This window comes from Prionailurus viverrinus, chromosome C1 (genome assembly GCF_022837055.1).
Source record: "Prionailurus viverrinus isolate Anna chromosome C1, UM_Priviv_1.0, whole genome shotgun sequence".
Classification (NCBI taxonomy): domain Eukaryota; kingdom Metazoa; phylum Chordata; class Mammalia; order Carnivora; family Felidae; genus Prionailurus; species Prionailurus viverrinus.
Window position 1 is genome coordinate 17,419,629 of NC_062568.1, and position 26,261 is coordinate 17,445,889.

Consider the following 26,261-nt stretch of genomic DNA (forward strand, 5'->3'; position numbering starts at 1 on the left):
GTATTATTACCACCAAGTTTTCATTGAGAACCAAGTATCTGGTGAGAAGAGAATCAAAAGAAGTGTACTTATAGAATAAATGGGTGATAAAATTATACTTTTTGTTTAAATGAAAACATCACTCAGTTATTGAAGATTTAATCGGTCAGCTACAATGTTAAGCAATAGTGTACGATTGCATAGGTTTTCTCTTCATTCATACTTCCTTTGGGAAATCAAGCACTCTAGTTAAAAACATCTTTGCTCTGTACCAGTGAAATCAGACGAAGCAGAGTGGTGAACATGTTCTTAGAAATAGCAAATTAATTAAAGGTCCATCAGTCTTCTGAAGGCTTGTGCTCCTGTAGATTGACAGGTCTGGAGACCTAAGCATAACTGATATTTGTAAAATAATACAGTACAGCACCCGGGTGTCACGGTCTGTGTGAAGATGCCTGGTATCTTGAGTAAATTTAAAACCAAGTCATGGAGAGGAAGATATTTCACGTGCTTACAGCTATTCTAGTGCATCTTTCTGTTCAAAGGTGTGGGACATTCGGTTTGTAAAATACCTGAACTGACTTGTTAGCTTTCTGAAATATTATTTCCTATAATTTACATGTTTTGAAGCTGGTCATGAGGATTTCAGAAATAGGTCATGCTGCTTTTCCAGCTTGTATCCCTTATGCCTACAATGATGTAGTTTGAATGTGAATGTTTTAGGTGCATGCTTTTCTTTAGGAGAAATGGTTGTGGCATTTTCAAGGTTACCAAGTACTTTGATGGGTAAAATTTATTTGACACTCACAACAGACTCATGTGGTAGATGGCGGAAATATATTGGTTATCATTTTACAGATGAGGAAACTGGAACAAGAAGAGATTAAGCAATCTGAAAGATTGTCTCACTAAACTAGGGCAGTGAGGTTGTCTTGGAGGTGGTTCCCAAATGCTGGTCAGCTGACTGAGCAAAACTGAGGTTTGAAAGAGCTTCTGGATTCATTTCCTTACCAAGTGACAGAGAAATGAAATCATTCAAATTAAGAAATGTTTGCTGAGAAGCTACTCTGGAATTTTAGATGAAACAACAATGAGAAAGCACAATCCCTGCCGTCAAGAAGCTCACAGTTCTCTAAGGGAAATATGGGACAGGCACGTAGCATCATGGCTGGCTTAGCTATGGAAAATGGCAAATGGTGGGTAGAAAGGCCACAGTGAGGGGTCAGCAAATGACCTGGAGCAGGGATCAGCTCAGCAGGCTTTGTAATTTAATTTCGGCAACTTTTGGTGACTTCACAGTGGGAGGAAAGAATTGAAAAAGATTCCCTCCTTGACCAGACTTTAGTCAGGCTCCTATTATGAACCTTTTCAACTAGGCTTTGACTTTTGGAGTTTCGTCCTTATCAAATTTCTCATTCCTCAATTCCCCCAGGTGATATTTGATCACCCTTGTCTGCCTTTAGCAAGAATCTTGTCAAGTTTAGCCAGAAATCCCCCTTTAAATTTGATGTTTCCTTTTAGTAATGTTTCATTCATAGACCTCCCCTCCCCCCACAACCTGCACACAACCCTAGAAATCCCTACCCATTTATCTTGTATTTGGAATTGAAGCCAGTTCTATACCAAGGTCTCTATTCCTCTATGGAAATAGTTCCTGAATATCTGTTTTTACTATAGTAAACCAGATAGTAGTAACTACTATTAGGCTTTGGTTTTTCTCTTTAACAAAGTATTAGTAGAATATTTCCCAATCCAGAGATGTGTGAAGTCAGATTAATGACAATTAAAAAAACTAATAAAGGATACCAAAAACCATTAAACTAGTCATCAACATTAGGTATGAAATACTTAGTTGTTTATGAAAATTCTGGATAAACCTGACCACTCTGAAAGCACCAGCTAAAGTCTATGATGTGTTAGACAGTAGCTCAGAAACAACTAAAGGCCTTAAAAATCTAAGAGTTGCTCTAGATGAAAACTTTATTTAATGGGAAATGAGAGCACTGGTATATTTGTTACTTTTCCAGAAAGGTTTTCTACTTGAAGTATGCCCTTGAAAAGAAAAACAAGAGGAAAACACCCAAGACACCGAATTAGAAACTTAAAAAAAAAGTACCTAGTGCTATAAAAAAAACATAGTTGTATAACATTTCAAGGATGAATTTTAAGCACGTTCAAGTCTTGAAGCAAGCAACACCTGCCTAGTTCTGATAAACTTTAATTTCTGATTTGACTTTAAGAATTCTGGGAGGAAGGGGTAAACAAAGCTGATCTGAAGAGTCTTTGAGACTCCAAGAGGAGCTGAGAGATGTTCCTCCAAAATGAAGGAGACTCACAAATATGAGAGGTTAAGAAAGACTGGCTCTGAAGAGGCTGAAGGTCAAAGTCATTCCTGATCCTCAACTGAGAAACTCTCCAGCACCATGCAGAGTGGAGTTTTATTGTTGGTTTGCTGCTAAAAAGTTTTTGGCAGTATAGTTGGCAACGTTTATCTGTCTTAAGTCATCCTAATAGCCTCATGCTTACTCTGCATGGGAAAGCAGTTCACTTTTCTAAAAAAAAAAAAAAGAAAAAGAAAAAAAATCCAAACCAGAATAATTGAGAAGTTTATTTTCATGTCTATGAGAAAAAATTATAATATTTTATTACACCTAGGACTGGATGAATAATTGAAGGCATTGTAGCAAGAAACAAAGCTTTGGATAAGCAATTTACAGTATTCCCTGTTCATATGGGAATGAAGTTATGCTAAATAAGACTACTATAGTCTTATCATGTACTAATGAGGCTAATGGTAGATGTATTTAGCATAAGATATAATAGCTATAGCAAAGGGAAGAGGACCTCTCAACTGATTTCCTTTTGAACTTTAGAAAGTTAGGAATAGGATTATAGAATTTGTCTGTATGTTAGTTCTTTAGCTTATTTAGGAGTTGGTGGTAGGAGACTGGTTCGCTGTGGAGACAGAATGAAAGAAACAAGTAACATGTGGTGAATGGTGAATAGGCTAAGAAGTAACCTTACTTCAGAAATTATAGATAGGATAATAGATGTATTTTGCTGAATTATTTGTTTTCTGCCCAGCATCTTCTTGGTGAACAACCTCTTTGCCATCTCTATAACAATTTTATTCAGTCCATGAGGCCCAGGTGAGACCCCTACCCCACCTCCCTGCCTCTAGTACTTAGATGGACAGGTGACCAGGGTCTGATCTCAAAGTACTCTTTCCAGTTTCAGAGGTGAACACCTGACTAAAGATGAACTAAGGAGCTCCTCCTTGGAAATTTTGCAACACTATTAGGAAGATCTTCCCTTTTTCATTGTGCTACTAGGTTGATATATGAAACTGCCAGAGGCATCTTTGCCACAAAAATTGATGAGTGTAGGAAGCATGCCTAAGAATAAAGGGAATAGAGAGGAGAGAAGTGCCAAAGCACAGAAAGGCAAAGAGACAGAATCCTTAAGATCATTCTGGGCCTCTGGGTCTAGCCTTGTATAAAACTACAACTGTTCTAGGATTTTTCAGTTATGTGAATTAACAGTTTTCCTTTGGATCTTGTCAACATGGAGTCAGGTTTTGTCAATTTCACAGACACGGCTGCCTAATCTGATGGGATATGGGTTAATAGGGATAATACTGTTGAACTAGTCATACTTATGTGAACCCTGCCTCTCAGAAGCTGTAAAATCCTTCACTGAGATATTCTTCTGAGGTGGCAAGGCATTGTTACAATTTGTCTGGTTTTCTCACAGAGGCTAGTCTAACCTGAGCTAGTATAATTTTTAAAGTTAAACAGATGCCTGTATATTTAAGTGTATAGCACTTTAGGAAAATAAGTTGTGGATTTTAATATAGTTCTTAATTACTTGTCTTCCTCTGACAATGAGTAATAATAGTTTGAATAGTAAAACAATTCTATATCCCTGCCTTACTGACACCTAGCCAAACTGACACCTGGCCAGGTGATTTGCTTTCACCAATGGAATGTGAATGGAATGTTTTCTCTCTTCTCTGCCAAGAAAAGTATGAGTCTCAAATAGGGACTGTTCCTTTAGCCTAGACTTCAGAATGAACACATTATGAGCAGTAGAGTTATAGCCAACTCACATCCAACATGTAATGTGAACAAGGAATAATAATTTTTTGTAAACTCCTGAGACCAGGGCTTTTATTGTTACAACAGCAAAACCTAATGAACACTGACTGATACATAAAGCATAGCAAGGCTCAAAATTAGGGAAAAATGATTATTTACAGTCAATAATTCATAATGGCTTGGCTTCTTTAAATTACAAATTCCTTTGATGCATTAAACTATTCAATTTGCCAAAAACAAAAACAACAATTTACACAAGATAAGTGAACACATTCATCGCACAGTCCTCCATTTTCTTTCTTGGTTGTCTTTTCTGGGCTCTGGTTGTTCTGTATGTCTCACAGATACAGTACTCCATGGGACTGAACTGTTGATTTGGTAGATCTCTTTGATGTATTGTTGTTCTAAGCTGACAGCTCCTCAACTGCTCTGCCAACAAATGTCACGAGAGAAGGCACTTGTCACAGCAGCACCTCCTTTGTAATAGCCTTTTGTGGTCATAGTTGATGGACTGTGGAGTTCTTTGAACATCTGTTCCCCATTGTCACACATCACATTCTGAGTGCTATGCATACCAGATACTGACCCCTGCCTCTGGGGATAGTCATCACATGTCCTCTTGCTTCCAAGAGGCTTTATGCTGCTTCATGGGTCACCTCATGTCATATCGTGCATCCCACAACTACACATGGAAAATCACTCTTTGACTTCTCCCTCTTTGATTTGTTCATCATGTTTAATTTTCTAAGATCAGCTGTCATCATGCTTACTTTTATCCCTCTGATATTATATTCCTAAAACCCTAGAGTATTCTCAGTTATGCTTTTCCTTTCATATCTTTGACAAAAAAGTGTCAAAAAAACAATAACTTTTTATCAGTTGCCAGATTCCTACAAGTTTCAGCTATTTTGTAATTAGGAGGGAACTAGAAAGTAAGGTTGGAATGCAAGAGGAAAAGGGGAGAAGGAAGCTTATTATGTGTCTATTATTGGGACAGGCACTGTAGTGACTAAAAAGTAGATCTAATTTTCCCTATTTTATACGTGTGGGAATAAATCTCAGAAGGTTAAGTAATGTGACCCAAGGTGCCATACGTAATGGAGGTAGGATTCAAACTTACTTGTATCTGACACCAAAGTTCTTCCCTCTCTTCTATGTGATGTTATGTCTTAGAATTAGGAGGAAGAAAAATCTCAGGGCATGAAGGGGAATCCATAATCTAGGGAAAGTTACTTCAGCTTCCTAGTTAATGATGGAGTTGAGAAAAATTTACTCAAATGTATCAGAGCACTCTGTGAATCTAAAATGGTTGCCCAAAAGCACATAGTCTTTATTCTATTGAAGAAAAGCAGAGATGTTTCTTTAATTCCATGTCTTTCTTCTATCAAGTTTTTGGCTCAGGAGTCATCCTCTCCTGTTCCCTGGTGGAAAAGGTATCTTTTCTCCCCTCCAAGTTTAACCCATTACTTCTGCTAAGCCTCCTAAATATCCTCATCCAGTCAGTCCAAAGAACCAAACATTATCCCTTTCTTTTGCACATTTAATTTCTTCCTCATTATCATGTCCTTCCCCGGACAGGTAACACACTCAAGACTCTCACATATCACCTGCCATGCTTTTATATGCTTGCTTTAAAAAAAAAATGGAGGTAAAATTCAGATAACATAAAACTCAACATTTTAACCATTTTAAAGCATGCAACTGGGTGACTTTTAGTGCATTTACAAGCTTGCCCAATCATCACCACTGATTGCAGAACATTTTCATTACCCTAAAAAGAAATTGCATACCTATTAAGGAGTCATTTGTTCTCTGTCCCCACCCCATCCCCCACATAGCAGTCACTACAGTCAGCTCCTATCTTTATGGATTTACCTATTCTGAAATTTCATAGAAATAAAATCATATAAATATGGCCTTTTGTATTTGACTTCTTTCACTTAGCACCATGTTTCCCAGATTCATCCTTGTCACTACAGAGCAGCTTTTTAAAGTATGTGGTCTAATGACATTGATTTCAACTCCTGACCTTCATGCCCTCTGTCCATTTTTGACTTCCCTCACCATAGCATTCAAACGCTTAGCCCCTTCTTCTTCCTGAACCTCTCACCCTCCTGGGCATTAAATGTTCTTGAGGTTCTTCCGTAAATGTCTTTTCAGGCTCATCTTCTTTCACCTGGCACTTACATAGTGATATTTTCTAGGGTTACAGCTGGGGTCCGTTTTCCATTATAATCTCATTTCTATTGTTTACATCATTTCAAGGCTTCAACTGTCACACTTCTAATCAGTATCAATAGTAGTTACTTATTTGGTTGACTACCCAGTCCTCTTCTCCACCCTCCCCACCAACCCTTGAATCTCTCAGGCTTGGTCCTTCTCCCTCCCCCATCCATATGGTTTAATGAGCAGGATCTCAGCAGCCACGATCCTGTGACATGATTTGCTCAATTGAATGGTCATGGTAGGTATATGACCTACACAGAACCAATCGGAAAAGTAACTTAGAAATTTGTAATTGGAAACAACAAAAAAGAGATTTCAATTTATTCTTTTTTCATGTGCCTACCTGAAGCATATGGAGCTGGTGGCTATCAGAGGTCATGTTTTTAGCATGTGGCTTAAGAAACCAAAGAGGAGAGAGGATATGAAGACAGTGAGCCCTTACAAGCTCAGGTCTGCTCCTGGAGCTTGGCTGCATCCCTGCCCTTGGGATCCAGCTCATTCATTCCCAAATATATCATCAGCTCAGAATTTATGTCCATTTGCCTCTGAAAGCTCCACTCAGCTATTTGTGGCAGAGAGTGACTGGATAAAGCCTTTTTCTTCTTTTTCAGATACACAGCTAAACTATTCTCAGCTGCCTTTCACCCTACTAATCCCTTACATTCTGTGACTAGGTCTTATGAAAAGAATGTGACTGAAGGTGATATATTACCTCTGGTAGTAAGTGCTTAATATTAGGTTTCCTTTCTTTACTTTTTCTCTTCCCCCATCTAGTGTGGGACCCTGGCAAGGTGACCTTGAAGCCACTCATTGAAGATGGAAGGCCCTAAATGACTGCGTGGAGCAGATAGCCCTCCATCCCAAGACCAACTCAGCAAGAAATACATTTGTATGGTGTTAAACCTCTGAGTTTTGGCAGGTTTAGAATAATAATTATAACAACATTTCTTACCTCGACTAATGTGTTGTCTCACAGACACTCAAATTCAACATGCCCAAACCAACAGTTATAATCTTCCCTTTCTCTTTAATGCTTCTTATCTTACCAAAGGTCTCCAGTGTTAGAAAGAAGCTGGTATTCCCTCCTGAGTTTCTCCCTTACTCTCACAAGACTACCATACTCACATGTCCAACACTAGCTGTAGGGGGATAGCATACCAGCCAAGTGTCCTACAATATAACTCATTTCTGACACTCTATACCAGGAGACAGTGTTGGCTCCCACAGGATAAGGGCTCAGTCCCACAAGACTCCTCCCACCCTTCAGATCCCAATCTTAAGTCTAGGTTATCACTTATGCTTCTGACCAATTGGCTATAAACCTGAGGGTCACTGGTTCAATTAATTTGATAGAACAGCTCACAGAACTCAGGGAAACATTTCTTATGTTTGCCAGTTTGTTAAAGGATATGATAAAGGATACAGATGCACAGCCAGATGAAGAGATACATAAGGCAAGCTCTGGAGGGGCCTAAGTGTGGAAGCTTCTGTCCCCATGGAGTTGAGGTGCATCACCCTTCAATACATGGATGTGTTTGCTAACTTGGAATCTCTCTTAACTCCATGCCATTGCAATTTGATGGAGGTTTCCTTATGCAGGCATGATCAAGTACTAACTTCATTTCCATCCCTTTCTCTCTAAAGAAGTGGGGCTGGGGTAGGGAGTAGGCTGGTTGCGGGACTGAAAATGCTAAACTTTTAATAATGGCTTGGTCTTTCTGGGAATCAGCTCCCATGCGGGAGCCTCATTAGAACAAAAGATGATTCTAGCGTTCTTGTTGCTTAGGAATTTTCAAGGGTTTTAGGAACTTTGTGTCAGGAACTGGGGGCAGAAACCAATATATATATATTGGTCTAAAGCCCATTAATCTAGAAATCTCAGCATCATACTTGACTACTCTATCTTCTGCAATTTCTAATTACAGCTGGTCTGCAACTACTAATTTGATATATTTACAATCTCTCTATTCTATCCCCTTCTTGCCATCAGTGCTGTCAGTATCTTAGATCTAGTCCTTGGAATTTCTTGCTGGGTTACCACAGTAATTTTACAACTAGCCTCTCTAGGTTATCTCACTTCAAATCAGTTTTTTTCCCCTGTCTTTTGCTCCAGTAAGGTTTTAAGACAATTATATTTTATTTATCTTCTTAAAATCCTTTAATAACTCTTTAAGGTCTTCTGGATAAAGTCTATGAAGTTCCATTTGCCTGCCACTATCATAGTACTAATGATTGATTAGATTTATCTCTTTGAGCACTTTATATGATTATGTATGACCAAATGCGATTATATGAGGAATAGGAGACTGAACTGATAGAAGTTCTCTGATCAGTGTGTAGCAGCTATGAAGTAGCCTAGTACTCCAACTCTGCCTCACACGGTTTTTCTCTACTTAGCTTGTGACCTTTCAACCCAATCAGATTCTTTAAACAAGGGATTGAAAAAGTTTGGTAATGTTTTATTTATTCTTGAGAAAGAGAGACAAGAGTACGAACAGAGGAGGAGCAGAGAGAGAAGGAGACACAGAATCTGAAGCAGGCTCCAGACTCTGGGCTGTCAGCACAGAGCCCAACACAGAGCTCCAACTCACAAACCACAAGTAGATCATGATGTGAGCCAAAGTCAGATGCTTAACTGTCTGAGCCACCCAGGCACCCCTTAATCCCAGGGGATTTAAATGTGAGTTAGATGAGAAACCTTAATAGTAAGGGCAGCACAGAAAATGGACTTATAGTAAAGTGTACCAAATGAAGGCATCTGTTAGCAAAAGCTATGAAGCAATAGAAGCTATAAGAAACAGAATCCATGAGGTGTAGAGACAGGGGAAGACCTGGTGGGGAAGAGGATGTAGATTTAGATACAGTAGAATCCAAGGCCAAGATGAGTAAAATCTAAGGTGTGATGAATCCCTGGAGTAAGAGTAACAGATGCCCATATGAGAGGAGATAAGTTTTGCTGAGAATAAATATAAATAAGCCTAGAGCTGTTACTATAGGGTGATCAACATTCCACTTTTCCAGTGAGACATGACAGTTTGGATTATTAGAGGCTTTCCATGTTTCTTCACTCCTCCACCTAATCTAACAAAGCCCCACTGCTTGAATTAAACTGGGTATATTGCAGCATGGTTGCTTGCAACTAAAAGAGATCATGGTCTTCAAGGCATCAGGACTTGCTCTCTGCTTATCTCTTCAGCTTTTTCCTTTAATACTTCCATCATATCACATGCTTTAATCATGCTGGCTGTGCAGTGTTCCTGAATGCACCGTGCTCAGAGACTCTTGCATTTTCAAGTGTCTCCTTGTTTCATGCTCATTCTTCAAAACATAACTCTGTCATAAACCTCTCTTGGATTCTTTGACATCTTACTCTCTTTCACATGTTTTGGGTTGTATGTCTTTCCTCTGTGTCTCCATGGCATCTTGGGTATGCCTCTGTTTTATTGCTAATTTATCAGTGTGATAATAATCTCTTCCTTTGTCTATCTCCTCCTGTAGGCTTGCAAGCCTCCTAAATGCAGCAGCTATGCCTTGCTCACCATTGTATGCCCAGCAACCAGACAGAGCCTGGAACACAGTAGACAGTAGTTAAAACAGTAGGGGTGTTCACTAAGTGATAGATTTAATACTTACAGTTCTGCAAATTCATGCTTGCAAATTAGTAGCAAATGTAAAATTAAGATTGTTAAATGTATTAGTTTGCCAATACAACCATAACAAGCACCACATACTATATGGCTTAAACAACAGAAATTTATTTCCTCACAGTTCTGGAGGCTAATAGTCTGAGATCAAGGTGTGAGGTGAGTTTCTTTCAGGCCTCTCTTCCTGGCTTGTATATGCATGTCTTTTCCCTCCATAAGGGTCTTCCCTCTATGTGTGTATACTAATCACCTCTGATAGGAACGAGTCATAATGGATTAGGGTCCACCCTAATAATTTCATTTTGAATTAATTACCTTTAAAAGACCTTATCTCCAAATAAAGTCACTTTCTGTGGTACTGGGGGGTTAGGACTCAACATTAAGAGGACACAGTCCAGCCCATAACATTATGTTACCAAATTTGGTAAGTTATTTCCTTGGAAGCTCAAAGTCCTACTTTAAGTTAAAGTGTAAAGTAAATTAAGAGTGAAGTAAGGCCAACGTATAACAAACCCAGTGATTACACAGAGAACTTGCAGCAGACAGTGAGGGGAACAATAAATGAAGAACAAAGGCTCAAACTGGACATTCTCATGCAAACAAATGAATCTAGACACAGGCCTTAGACCTTTCATAGAAATGAACTCAAAATGAATCACATTTCTAATTTTAAAACTAGAAAATGTCTACAAGGTAACGTCCAGGCAAACCTGGATGACCTCAGGTATGGTGATGCCTTTTGGGATAAAATACCAAATACGTGCTAACGAAAGAAATAATTGGTAAGCCAGATTTCATTAAAATTAAAAAAAAAAACCACTTACGGACTTTGAAAGACAATATCAAGAGGATCACAAGACAAGCCACAGACTGGGAGAAAATATTTGCAAAACACATGTCTGATAAAGAGCTATTATTCAAAATCTACAAAGAACCTTTAAACTCAACACTAAGGAAAAACACAATTAAAAAATGAATGAACGATTTTGACAGAGAAGATTTTCGTTTGGCAAATAAGCATATGAAAAGATGTTCCATATCATATGTCATCAGGGAAATGGAAATTAAAACAAGAGTGAGATGCCACTACACACCTGTTAAAGTGACCAAAATCCCGAACACTGACAGCACCGCATGCTAATGAGGATGTGGAGCAACAGGAACTCTCATCCTTTGCTGGAGGGAGTGCAAAATGGCATAGTCACTTTGGGAGACAGTTTGTCCATTTCTTACAAAACTAAACATATTCTTACCATATGATCCAGCAATCACATTTCTTGGTATTTACTCAAAGGAGGTGAAAATTTATGTTCATACAAAAACCTGCATGTAGATGTTTATAGTGGCTTTATTCATAATCGTCAAACTTAGAAGCAACAAGGATGTTTTTCATGAATGATAATGAAAGGTGAATGGATAAACTATGGTACATCCAGACAATGGGATATTATTCAGCACCAAAAAGAAATTAGCTATCCAGTCACGAAAACATGTATAGAGAAAAATTAAATGCATATAACTAAGTGAAAGAAACCAATCTGAAACTGTGTATGTATGATTCCAAGTATATGACATTCTGCAAAAGGTATGGAGAAAATAAAATGATCAGTGGTTGCCAGGGATTGAGAGTATAGGAGGGATGAACAGCTAGAGCACAGAGGATTTTTAGGGCAGTGGAAATACTCCGTATGATATTATAATGATGAATATATGTTGTCATATATTTGTCCAAATCCATAGAAGGTACAACATCAAGAATGAATTCTGAGGTAAACTATGGACTTTGGTTGATTATGATGTGTCAATACAAGTTCATCCTTGGTAAAAACTGTATCATGCTGATTAGTGATACTGATAATGGGAAGCATATCAATGGATGGGAGCAGGAAGTATTATGGGAAATAATTACCTTCCCCTTAGTTGTGTTGTAAACCTAAACCTGCTTTAAATAAATCTTTATAAACAGTGACAACAACAAACAAACAAACGAAACAAACCCCAAAACACAGGTCCAGCTTACAAAATCTATGGGCAGCGAATATCAAGACTCCTTCCAGGTTTCCAGTAGGGTTTTGGCCCTGCCTCCCTCATCAATAGCTAATTTCTACTCATTGATGCAGAGATATGTTAATCAGGAGGGTAGTAAGGGTGATGTTCTGAGTAACTCTGTGAAGCTGCCAGATAAACAAGATAGTCTGCTTGGGGCACAAGAAGAATTAAGGGAAGGTGGAAACCAGTTTCAGATCAATTTTCAACCTCCAGTCTCCTAAGATTTCTTGTAAGAACATACTATTACAAATAGCGATAACTCATGTGCAGTGGTGCTAAGCGATAAATAGAGGATTCAAGGGTTGCAAGCTCTAACTCCTGCTTTGCCATTGATTCACTGCTTGTGCTTCACTAAGCCACTTAACCTTTCTATGACTCAGGGTCTTCTCTGTAAAAAATGATGGTATCTGTGACATTCCTCATCAGGTTGTGATAAATAAGCAATTAAAAGGACTCTGAGTGTATAATTATAGCTTAATATAGCAATGGCTATTTTCTGTTTATGCACACAGATACACACACACTCACACCATCTGCACACATATATCAAATGATACAGGAAGGAAAAAGACTTCTAAGAATTATTTCCAGATGAAATGATCAAATAACAAATTCATGAAGTAGGGATCAGGGTCTGTGTCAGCTGCACCTTTAGTAATCTATTTCTATGAACAAAGTTTTTCAGGTTTTATTATATCTTTTAATATCTACCAGTGAAATTAAAACCTCCCTAGTATTTATTTCTTTGTAATTTACCTATTAATTCGTTTGATTAATGAATGTTAACTCTCCTGGGCACTAGAGAGAGAAAGACAAAGAACACATGGTGGTTGTCTTCAAGGAGAAGAAATATGAGAATTGTTCCAGTTCTAAACTGAGTGTAGGTAGAGATATGGGTAAGGTAGTGCTGGCACAGAGGAATAAGAAGAAAGCTCATTTCCTCGGAAAATGAGGCAAGGGTGTGCATTTCAGCCCCTCACCCCAGTTTTTCAGAAGCATTCTCCTCCCCCCCCCCCACTGTGGTGACAGTCACTGAATTAAGTGAGCTTCATATACTCTTTTTCATCTCTTATTGACACCCATGAAGAAAATATTTTATTAGCCTTATTTTTCAAATGAGGGAAAAAAGAGACTCAGAGAGATTAAGTGATTTGTCTAAAGCCACACAGCTTATAGATGTCAGAGCAAAATACCAAATCCAGGCTTATCTCTTTTTACTACATGTTATTTCTTTTCCAACACGTTGTGTTTAAGATAGAATTCTAAAGGTAGGAAATGTTTGTTATTCATGTCTCAGCTTCAAACATCCCCTTAATAATTTTCATGATGATACATTTTTATGTTTATAAAAATACAGATGGTCCAGGCAAAGATGTTGCTTAAAAGTTCATTTTATGTTTGACATCGACATTACCCTGATGCCAAGAATTGTGAGAACATGTACCTTGCAAAGACTAAATGCAATTGTGAAAAAACATAACACAAATGTTATGTTGCTTCACTCTTTACCACGTTTTAGAAAATCTTTTTTCGAGGACTTTAAAATGAATGTGTTAGAAATAAATCCTCTTTTTTGGGGGCTGTAAAAATTCATTAGTTTCTACCTGGTGCTAGATTTTAAGATAGAACCCATGTGAAGGCCTAATTGAAACATATGTTCTCACTGACTAAGCTACCTAACAGGAGACCATTTACCATTGTTCTGTTGCATGAACACCGCCTCTCCCTGGCTGCCCAGCTGGCTGGTAAATGTATGCCATTGTTTATAAGGGGAAATTGGGACAGCTGAAACTGAGCAAAGGGGAGAATCACAAATGCTAGAGTTTGGAGGGCTCTCAGAGAACATCTAGTTCAAAAGCTCTCCATATTAAGGCAAAGCCCTGAAGCCCGGAGTGGTAAAGTGAGTTGGCCAATGTCCTGCACTTAGGCAGTAACTTAGTAAGTCTTAGGGAGGAATTCAGGATGTGACCTTACCTGAAGATAATTTTTTGGCATATATAATTTGCTAAAATGAAGTCACACTGGATTAGGGTGGTCCATAATCCAATGACTGGTGTCCTTATAAGAAGAGAAAACAGACACAGAGACACATAGAGCAGAAGGTTATGGAGGCAGAGACTGAAGTGATGCATCTACCAGTCAAGAAACACTAAGGATCACTGGCAACTACTGGAAGCTAGAAAAGGCAAGAGAGAATTCTATGCTAGAGCATCCAGAAGGAAGGTGGCCCTGGCAACACCTTGATTTCAGACTTGCAGTCTCCAGAACTGTGAAAGAAAAAAAAATTTATTTTAAGCCACCAAGTTTATGGCCTTTAGTTTTGGCAGCCCTAGGAAATTAACACAAGCCCTCTGCTTAACCATGGCTCCTCTTGGGCATTCTTCTTACTAGATAAAGAGTTTAAAGTGTATTGCCAGTAGGTTAAGAGTCCTAACAGCAAATATGAAGGATAGCATTTTAATCTATAAACTGAGCAGCTCTCCCACTCACACCTGACAAACAAACTTACTGCTGTTTTTGTTTCAATTAGCTGTAAGTCACCTTAAATCTCATCACGGGAAGCAGTGATCTATTTCAATTGAGTGTAAATGTATTGCTGCTTGCTTTTATGCCAAACAGCAATAGAACGTGGAGAAATTACTTCCTAGGTGCTACAGGTCTTAAAATGTAGAATTGATAAGAGAGGATAGATTGCAGAGGTCAAGGTAAGAGAAATATTGATATTCTGTGCACTAAATCCTCACAGAACTGACTGGCACATTGCAATTTTCAAAATTACTTTCTTTAGTCCAGATTGTTTTGATTTCTACTGTGCTCATAGAAGGTGGAATTCTAACAGGAAAAAAAATAGTTCAGCCATTAACTTAGATTACTGTGTTATGGTTTATCAGAATCAAAACTTCTCTCCAGCTCCCCATCTGTTTGCCTTCTTGGACACTGTAGCAGTAGCTGGGTACTCTTACTTACACTTCATGTACAGCCACACAGGAGTAAGGTAGTATTGAAAACTCATGTTCTGTGACCAGAAATGCCATTATAGACTGGAGCGCTTAGATTTTGTTTACATGACAGGTAAACAACTGGTCAATTAGCATTTCACATGTCAAGCTCCCTCATTCTTACAATGGGGATGCTAGAAGAGAGACAGTGTATTGATTTCAAGCCCACTACTTGAGTATTGCTGCTTGGGATCAAAGGGAAAAGAGAGAGGACGGGATAGATGCTTTGTGGTCAGGAGTCGGCTGATACACTGAACACAAGTACTTCTAGTGCAAATGGTTTTTTGATGCTTTTACTTGCCCCTTGATTGGATAGATGCTCAGAATCCAGGATAACAGGTCTTAGAAAGAAATGGGAGGGGGCATCAAGCTGGCCATGAAGTAGATAAAATGAGTGTTGAATAAACATTTTTATTTTTTCTTATCATTTTCTACCCAGTTTGGAACAATATGAAGACATAGGTATTGCTCTTGAGGAAGAAAATAGGGGAGAAACCAAGAAAAATTGCTAAGATCAGTGAGAGAGAAGATGATTCATAACCTCAGTGAGGAGATGTGAGGAAGGAGAAATTGAGTGGTATGTTGAGGAGGAAGCTGGTCTGCTTTTTATGGGGTCTTTTATTTAGCTTTATTAGATTTTTTTTTTTTAATATATGGGACATTGAATTCAATTGGTGAGCATTGAGGAAGACAAAGGCCTAAGGTTTGAAGGCTTTTGTTAAGGTTATGAGTATTTGTACTGTCCTTTTGGTCTTTGGCCTTCCTAACTATTTATGTTAGTTATTCTGCCATGTCTTGTCTGTCTGTCTGTATAGCTTTTCTTGTTTTTTTTTTCTTTTTTCCAGTGTTTTGATCATCAACATCCCAGATCCTAACATTAGGTATGTCAGATATCAAACTATTATGGGTGATGATTTTCAAATACACCATTATATTAATTGTCCGTTACTACATAAAAAACCACCCCAAAACTTAGTGGCTTAAAGGAGCAATGATTTATTATTTCTCATGTTCTGTGGCAATGGACCTCTCCTGAGTTCACTCACAAAGCTTCAGTCAAATGTCAGCTCTGATGGTGCTGGAAAGTCTAAAAAAGAGCCTCATTTACAAGTCTGAGATCCTGGTGCTGGTTGTCAAATGGGTTTTTTTCTCTATGAGCTCTTGAAGCATTCACTAGTTGGGCTGTCCCACGAGTTGGTACGAGTGAATGCTGGAGGCTGAGTGCAGAAGCTGCAGGTTCTCCTAAGGCTTAGCCACAGAAGTCTCACAGAATCACAGCTGCTGCATTCTACTGTCAAAGCACTTCATAAGGTCAACTCATATTCAAAGACTAGAGAAATAGACTCCATCCTTATTTGGTGGGAGGATGAAAGTCACATTGAAAAGGGATGTGCACAAAGGAGGACATTGGGGTTACTACTGGCAACCCTACTGTCGTTTTCTAAGCTGGCTCCTTCTTTGGGAGTTTGCATTCCTCTGTTCTTATAGTCTTCTTCCCACTTGGTTGGTTTTAGGTTCTAAGCATAAGTAAATTGCTTTATTTTTCTGTGCCAGATGACTGCTAATTGTCTTTTAAAATCCGTTCTTTCCTTCTTTATCAGAAATAAGTCCTCCGTTTTTTTTCAGATACACCTCTGGGTCTCTGACCCTAAGAAATGCTGTACAAGCTCTGGACTGATTTCTTGAATGTTAAAGACAAATACATTTCTAAATTGTCTCAGCACTGCTCCTTGGGCACTATATGCAGATGAACCTGAATTAACATATCTCCCTTTGTTTTATAATTAGCCATTCAGAATGTACTAAACCCATCATCAAGTCCTTGTCTATTCCTCTTTTGACATCATGCAGGGATGGGAACTTAACTATTCTTTGCATTTAGTCATCCATAACTTTAAAATAACACCAAAAAATCAGTGACTTTTAGATTTTTCTAGTTTTGTTAATTCAAATGATCTCTTTTATTTAGAAAGAAAATCAGGAGATAGTCATTATTTAAAAAATATTAACATATAGAAACTAATAAAATTTAATTGGATCTGATATTCTTTCTAGTTGCTCCACTTTCAGATTGAAGAAAAATAGCAGTAGTCAGTTCTTTGAGAAGGTAGACTTTTCCATAGACTTTATATATATATTTTTTAATATGAGATTTATTGTCAAATTGGTTTCCATACAACACCCAGTGCTCATCCCCAACAGGTGCCCTCCTCAATGCTCATCACCCACCCTCCCACCCCTCCCTCCCACCCCCCATCAACCCTCAGTTTGTTCTCAGTTTTTAAGAGTCTCTTATGCTTTGGCTCTCTCCCTCTCTAACTTTTTATTTCTTCCCCTCCCCCACTGTCTTCTGTTAAGTTTCTCAGGATCCACATAAGAGTAAAAACATATGGTATCTGTCTTTCTCTGTATGACTTATTTCACTTAGCGTAACACTCTCCAGTTCCATCTATGTTGCTAGAAAAGGCCAGATCTCATTGCCAAGTAGTATCCCATTGTGTACATAAACCACAATTTCTTTATCCAATCATCAGTTGATGGAAATTTAGGCTCTTTCCATAATTTGGCTATTGATGAAAGTGCTGCTATAAACATTGGGGTACAAGTGCTCCTATGCATCAGCACTCCTGTATCCCTTGGGTCAATTCCTAGTAGTGCTATTGCTGGGTCATAGGATAGATCTATTTTTAATTTTTTGAGGAACCTCCACACTGTTTTCCAGAGTGGCTGCACCAGTTTGCATTCCCACCAACAGTGCAAGAGGGTTCCCATTTCTCCACATCCTCACTAGCATCCAGAGTCTCCTGATTTGTTCATTTTAGGCTTTATATTTTTGATTGCTCCCTTTTGTGGATGAAAAAAGAGATAAGATTCAAAGTTTTATAATCCAAAAGCCTAACAGTAGGGCACAGATAGTAAATATGGAAAACAAATACAGGAATATCATACAGTTATTAAGATGATAAACACAATTACTATAACAAGAAAGGGATTTTTTTTACAGATAAAATAATGAAATATAATATTGTTGGTATTCTGTGAATATACCTGTGAAAGATATTAGAATGGGAAGTTGGCTCTATCAGGTTTGAATGGCATGAAATCAGGATAACAAGATGAGTTTGAGATGGCCTTACCAGTGTGCAAAAGGAAGTGACCTGCTCCACAATTTCAGGGCTCTTTTGCAAGACAGAGTATGTCAGAGGGTGTCAGAAAGTGTACTAGAGTGCAGAGGGGACATTGCTGGATAGACTTTTGTGGAAATAGTTATTCTGCCCGAGTTCTTACCACCAAGTAGTAGTATTAGTTCCTGACCCTGAGTTTAATGAGACGCCCTAATTGAGAGCTTTGAAATACATTTTCTGCATTTGGAAGATAGAGAACACTGATGCCTGACCTACCCTTGGGAAAGCTAAAGTGGGTTAAGGATTAGAGACTGGGAAATAATGAAGGCAAGTGAACACCTAACTGGCTCCTTTTGTGACAGACCAAAAGAGAGCTGCTGCTTGGAGATATTATCAAAGCAAGATGGGCTTGAGTATTTTCCACTGCACAGATGTGGGATACATAAGAAAGTGAACCCATGTGAGGTTGTCTCAGGTTCTGCCTAGTGTAACCTGGAGCGTGAGGAGATCTTAGTGGAAACTAAAGTTTGGGAATGGGTGAAGGAGGTAAGCATGAGGAAAAGCACATAGCAGTAGGACCACACCTTCTCACCCATTTCTGACTTCCAGACTGAAGCTAGGGAGGTGGAGGTTAGACATTATATCAGGTTCAGAGTTTTGATTAATATCTTGGACTAGACATTGTCTTTAATGAGTTGAGGCTATGTTTGTGATTTTAATTGGTCACAGCCTTAGATGAGTTCTCATCCAAGAGCTGGGAAAGGCAGCTTATAGCAAAGAAATTTAAAGAGAGGGTAACAATCAAAAGTACAGTTTTGATTGTTCATAATCTATGTTAGTCTTGATCAATCAATTAAGTACATGCAGAACATCTAAAAAAAAAGTTATCATTTTGAAAGAGTTATTTTGAAACCTCTCAATAAGGAAAATTCCAAGACCAAATGACTGCTCTAGAGAATTCTACCAAACATATAAAGAATTAATACCAATATTTCTCAAATTCTTCCAAAAAATTGAAGAGGACAGAACACTGCAAGATTCATTTTGTGAGGCCAGCACTGCCCTAATACCAAAGCCAAACAAAAATGCCATGAAGAAAGAAAACTATAGACTAATATCCTTGATGAATATACATGCAAAATTCTCAACAAAATACTGGCAAACTGAATTCAATAGCACATTAAAAAGATCAACACATACCATGCCCAAGTGAGATTACCCTTGGAATGCAAAGATGGTTCAACATATGAAAATCCATGTGATATACCATATTTACAGAATGAAGGACAAAAATCACATGATCAGATCATATCAATAATTAGAAGGTGGAGGAGGGATACTAAAGTATACTCCCACTGAGAAGGCATTTTAAGAACAAAAAACAAAGCCATTCCACTCTATACTGTTTACATAGAATTTTATTTAGGGCAACATACTGATGAGTGGATCAGGTGGATGATGATCCAGGTGCTGCATAATTATTCTCTAAATCCAGACCTTAATCCACAGATTTTATAGAGCAAGGGAATATTCCGAAGTCATTGTAGCGAGGTCAAAAGGGTTTAACTTTTCTTTTTTTCTTTTTTTTTTTTTTTTTTAACGTTTATTTTTGGGACAGAGAGAGACAGAGCATGAATGGGGGAGGGGCAGAGAGAGAGGGAGACACAGAATTGGAAACAGGCTCCAGGCTCTGAGCCATCAGCCCAGAGCCTGACGCGGGGCTCGAACTCACGGACCGCGAGATCGTGACCTGGCTGAAGTCGGATGTTTAACCGACTGCGCCACCCAGGTTCCCCAGGGTTTAACTTTTAATAGACATCATGGCACCATCTGTGTGCCAGAGAGAAGGGAGGGAAGAAACTATGTTATATCCACTAGTTATCTAAACAACTTTAGAGAATATCAGAACAAGCCTTTTGACATTCCAGTAAGTGCATACATTAACTTCCAAGAAGCCTGGAACATGTCGCCTCAAGGCAGGTCATTGGATGGATAAGAACAAGATAGAGCCAGTGTTGTCAGTAAACCTACACTCAATATATGCAGAGAAAGTGTTTGATATAGTTCAACCTTGTTTCATAATAAAAACTATCAACAAACTAGGAAGAAAGGAAACTGTGTCAAATAAACACCATTTATAAAAAGCCCACAGCTAACATCATAATCAGAGTAAAAACTAAAAGTTTTTCTTCTAAGATCAGGAACATGGCAAGGATGCCCACTCTCATCATTTCTATTCAACATACTACTTGAAGCCCTCCCTTAGACAAGAAAAAGAACTAAAAGACATCCAAATCAGAAAGAAAGAAGTAAAATTGTCACTGCTTGTAGACAACGTGAATGTATACATAAAAAACCCTGAAGAACACACCGCCCCCATCCCCTCTGAGAATTATTTGAACAAATTCAGTGAAGTTGCAAAATACAAAATCAACACAAAAATCAATTTGCATCTCTATACACTAACATTGAAATGTCTGAGAAAGAAATTAGAGAACAATCCTATTTACAATAGCACCAAAAATAATAAAACAGTTAAGAATAAACTTTGAGGAAGGAAGTCTTGTATGCTGAAAGAAAGAAAATATCGATGAAAGAAATAAGACACAAGCTAATAGAAAGATGTCCTGTGTTCATGGATTGGAACACTTAATATTGTTAAAATATCTATGCTACTCAAAATGATCTACAGATTCAGTGAAATCCCTATCAAAATCCAAAGGCCAGTTTTTTATTGTTATACAGAAATAAAGATAATACTAAAATTCATAAGGAACTACAAAAGATGAGGAATAGCCAAATCCATCTTGAGAAAGAACAGAGTTAGAGGTATCACCCTTTCTGATTTCAAACTATATTATACATCTACGGTAATCAAACAGTATGGTATTGGCATAAAGATAAACATATAAAACAGAGTCCAGAAATAATAAATCCATACATGTATGGTCAACTAATCTTCAACAAGGCTGCCAAGAATACACAATGGGGGAAAAGGATAATCTTTTCAACAAATCTCTTCAACAAAAATCCACATGCAATGGAAGTAGGCTCTTACACCATTCACAAAAAATCAACTCAAACTGGATTAAACACTTTAGCATAAGACCTAACTATAAACCTCCTAGAAAAAGACATAGTGGAAAATCTTCATGACATTGGCTTTGGTCTTAATGGCTATGACACAAAAAACACAGGCAATAAACACAAAATAAGTGGGACTACATCAAACTAAAAAGTTTTTGCATAGAATAGAAATAACCAACAGAGTGAAGAGGTGATCTAATGGAAAGGGAGGAAATTTTTGTAAACCATATATCTAATAAGGGGTTAATATCCAAAATATATAAGGAATTCCAACAGCTCAATAGTAAAATAATAATAATAATAATAATAATAATAATAGCCTGATTGAAAAATCAGGCTAAGGACTTGAATAGACACTTTTTCTCCAAAGAGATATACAAATATCCAACAGGTATATGAAAAAAATGCTCAAAGTCACTAATCAGGGAAATACCAAAACCACAATAAGATGTTACCTGACACTTGTCAGGATGCTCATTATCAAAAAAAGACAGACAGTAAGTCTTAACAAGAATGTGGAAAAATTGGCATCCTTGTACCCTATTGGTAGGAATACGAAATAGCACCATTGCTATGGGAACCAGTATGAAGATTCCTCAAAAAATTAAACATATAATTATATGTTTCAGCAGTCCCATTTATGGATATTTACCCAAAAGAGTTGCAATCGGGATCTCAAAGAGATATTAACATTCCTATCTTCATTGCAACACTATTCACAAAAGCCAAGATGTGGAAACAACCTAAATATCCATCAACAGATGAATGGACAAAGAAATAAAATATAAACATGGCTTAAATATTATCCGGCCTTAAAAAAGGGAAATTCTGCAATATGCAATAACATGGATGAATCTTGAAAACATTATGCTAAATGAAATAAGCCAGCCCTGAAAGACATATACTGAGTCCATTTCTATGAGGTATCTAAAATAGTCAAGTTCATGGAACCAAGGAATGAATTGATTATTGTCAGGGGCTAGGGGAAGGGGGAAATGGAAAGCTACTAATCAAGAGTCATAAAGTTTCAGTCAGTCAAGATGAAAAAGCTCTAGAGATCTTTGGTCTCTAGACCAAAGGCATTGTACCTATAATCTACAAAAATGTATTTCACATTTAAAAATTTGTGGAAAGTAGATATCACATTAAGTGTTTTTACCACAATACAATTAAATTATATATATGTGTATATATGTGTATATGTGTATATATATATATATATACACATATATATATGCACATAGAAAGTAAAAAAAAAAAACAAAGCCAACAGAAAACCCTAAAAAAATCGTAGCTGGGAAATAAGCCTAAATAGTACTTTTAATATTATAATGGTGGTTTCTAAGAATGAAAAAAAAAAGAAAAAAAAAAGACAATGGGTCTCATTCTACATTCAGCATAATATAGGGATTAAGGGTCAGCTTGCCTAAGTTCAAATCCTGCTGTATCACATACTAGTATGATTTTAGACAAGACACCTAATATTTTTAAGCCTTTGTTTCCTCAGCTGTAAAATGGGGATAATAATCATAGCTACTTTATAAGCCTGTTGTGGGGATTAAATAAGCTCATCCATAAGATATTAAGTGCTCTAACGTGGGTTAGCTGTTGTTTTTGTTATGGTTCCAGGGACAGCAATGAAACAAAGCAGGACTGGACCCTTTCCTAAGGTTGTGGTCAAAGGAGCAAAGGATATTTTGTTATAAATCAAGGGGATTTGCAAGTCCCCTAGCAAAGATTTGTGCCAGAGAAGCAAGTCCCTATTAGAGTTGAACCAAGAATGACCTTTGCATATCTCTCAAGGCTTGCCTGCAATATGAATGCACAGCTGTGGCTTCCAGGAATGTGATGGGTTGAAGGAGAGAATATCCTGGCTCCTTCCATTTCTTGGGGAATTTTCCAACATTGTTATAGGATAGTAAGGACTCAGTTCACAGCCTCATTAGGGAGTGGAGTGTTCACACAATTGGTTTTTTCAGGTTAACTGAGATGTCTTTTTCCTCCTTACATATGTATGCTTGATGCTTTAGTTCTCCTAAAGAGATACTAGCTGGAGATGTCATATAGCTTTAGCAGATGGAAGAGAAATTAACATTGGCAACCTTTTTCTTTTTTCTTTTTTCTTTTTCCCTGCCTTTAGAACTTTTGATTTTATCACAGCATAAAAGCAAGTCTCTGTGAGTATAATGTTCTAAAAGGGGCTTAGACTCTTAAAGAAGTTAATCAGTGCCCTTGGATGGAGAGAAAACACCTTGGTCCCAGCTATATAACCAATTGACAAAATAAATGTTTGAAGTTCAGCCTTCCTTACTGAGTTTCCGCAATATTAATAAGTAGATGAAATAGAAAAATATTTCAATAGCTCAAAAGGAAAAATAGAGCACGCTCGTGAGAAAGGAGAAATGTGGTTTCTCTTCCAAATGTGCTGAATAAATATAATTATGGATGTAACGAGGCCAGCTGCAGGTTTTAATCACTGTTTCGCGACTACCTAATAATTTGCTATTCAGCACCTGCTGTCATATAGCTTTTGGGTTGGTGGCATTAGCTTACCAGGTAACCACAAGTAATCTCTTTAGTTTACGCCTGTGGTGCATCAGGGCACACAAGTCTGGGCAAATTAGCTGTACTATGGCCAGGAAAAAAATTCTTTTTATTAGTATTTGGCATTTGATGTCCTGATCTGTAACCAAATGAGTATTTTTGCAATTGCTATGCTGTATAGAAACTGCAATTTTGACCAGAATGTTAATATGTGGTCTCTAAATTTCATACTGGGTATTAAAAACTATGCAAGCTAGCAGTTAGAATGTTCATGACTTGTTCTGAATATATATCATTGAAAATATTGATTTAAATGATACAATATGTGCATCTTGTACCAAACTTCTCTGCATGTTGGCTGCAGTGTATTTTCTTAAATATACAAAGACATTAGCTATCAAGCAGAAGATTGCTTTCTGTGAGTGTGAGAAATGTTATCATACTAAGAAAAGAGAAAAGGGGGTTTTATCATGTTCTGGATAATACATGAGAAAATAGGGACATCTATTAAGAGATAAAAAAAAAGAAATAAGAACACTGTATTTAACTGCTCTGTTCTATTTTCATGCATTCCATTGTCAACAATATTGTGCATGGTTAGATGTGAGAAGACAGACTAATTTTCCTGAACTGGGTGGGGTGAGGGTGAGGGTTGGGGGGGGCGGTCAGGAGATCCAGGTTCAACTTCTGGCTTTGCCAAAATCAATGTGATTTTAAGCAAGTCACAATCAGTTACTTCTCTGCTACAGAGGCTCTTGGACTTTTCAGAAATCACAAAGCCACAGTTGGCCTACAGATATTTTTTGTTGACCTGCCTTACGTTTTTAAATTTTTTGGAGCGAATGCTAAATGGCTGGGATGTTCCACTTAAAAATCAGATTTCTGCTTTTATGAAAAAACTGTAAGACTTAATACCAGCCTCACATTCTTACATGGCAGAATTGACCAGCGCAGAATGGTGCCTCCATTTCAAATGGCATGAACTTTCTTCCATTGTTCTCAGTTTTTACCATCCCTTATTCTCTTCCTGACACTCAGGCTAAATGCTAGTACCACTTTGCTTATTGTTGATTTTTCTATAGTATGGGTATATTTTCCAGTATACATAGCTCTATCTAAAGTGGAAAAAGTAAAAGTCAAGACATTAACAGGTTTCAAAAATATATGGAAAGAGTACACTTCTTTGTGAAGTAAAGAGTATCTTTTGATTTTTTTTTTAAAAGAGAGAAAGACAGAGCATGAGTGGGTGAGGGGCAGAGCGAGAGAGGGACACAGAATCCAAAGCAGGCTCCAGGCTCTGAGCTGTCAGCACAGAGCCCAACTTGGAGCCGAATTCACAAGCCATGAGATCATGACCTGAGCCAAGTCAGACACTTAACCGACTGAGCCACCCAGGCACCCCAAGAGTATCTTTTGATTTTAATACGCTAACAAAGAGAGTCCTGTCGAGAGAATACATGCCTTACTTCTCTTATTTATGTTGCTTACCTGGTTCCTTTGGGCATTTAAATTTGTCATCACTGGTCTATTTAGGAGTAAAACGCCACAATTCTATCACTTCATGAAGAAACTTCTCAATAGATGCCTTCTTTATAATGTCCCATTGATGCACAGCAAAGAGAATTTCTTTGGCAAGATGTCTGGGTCCAACAGCCAGAGGAAGACTTCTATATACACAAGGTAAAATGTTCAAAAGAGGGGCTCTAGGGAACATATAAATAGCTTGATATATAGTTACAAGAAGTTCGCAACAATTCAAGTGTCTTGGTGAGACCACTAGGTGCTGGTGAGAATGGCTTTCCTAAAGCAGATTCCATTTCTCCCTGTATTCCTTTAATTTCCACAATGAACCAAATATATCTATCCTGCTTGGCATTACAATGAGCTATTTTGGCAATCATAGAGACCTGAGTAGGATGGGAAGCCAGGAGAAGTAAGCCTACAGAAAATAGAATCATACCCTTTCTGGTAATAGACACAATAAATTGCTGGCATTTATTATGTGCCAGGTGCTATGCAAAGCATTTTACCTACATTATCTCATTTAATCCTCATAATTTTTTTCATCAATATACATGGGGAGTCTAAGTTACTGAAAGGTTGAAAAGCTGGGTCATGGTTGTACAAAGCAGCATTGGAGAGTTGGGAGTCTCTATTGCCACAGGCTCTGCCTGAAACCACTTTACTATATTCCACAATGGCCTTACTGGTTTTGCAAAAGAAAGATCAGGAAACAAAATTAATGGTTTATTTACACAACAATATAAAATATTTTCCTCTCAAATCTTGTAATATTTTTTTACAAATATACATTTTTGTCTACCTGTAGTTCATATTTGACAAAATACTTTTTATACACATTTAACTGTCAACAGACTCAGGAGGCAGACAGGGCAGATCCTATTGGCTTCATTTTGTAAGTGAGAAAATGGAGCCCTATAGAGATGAAGTGACTTGCTCAAGGTCATGCCGCTAACGGAATTGAACTACAGTCCTCATATGCCACATCCT

General features: G+C 37.7%; 1 protein-coding gene across 1 annotated transcript in view; it reads right to left on the bottom strand.

The window, feature by feature from the left end:
- The window catches only part of VWC2L (von Willebrand factor C domain containing 2 like), a 156,992-nt gene that overhangs the window by 74,459 nt on the left and 56,272 nt on the right, over positions 1-26,261 (bottom strand). The window lies entirely within an intron of this gene.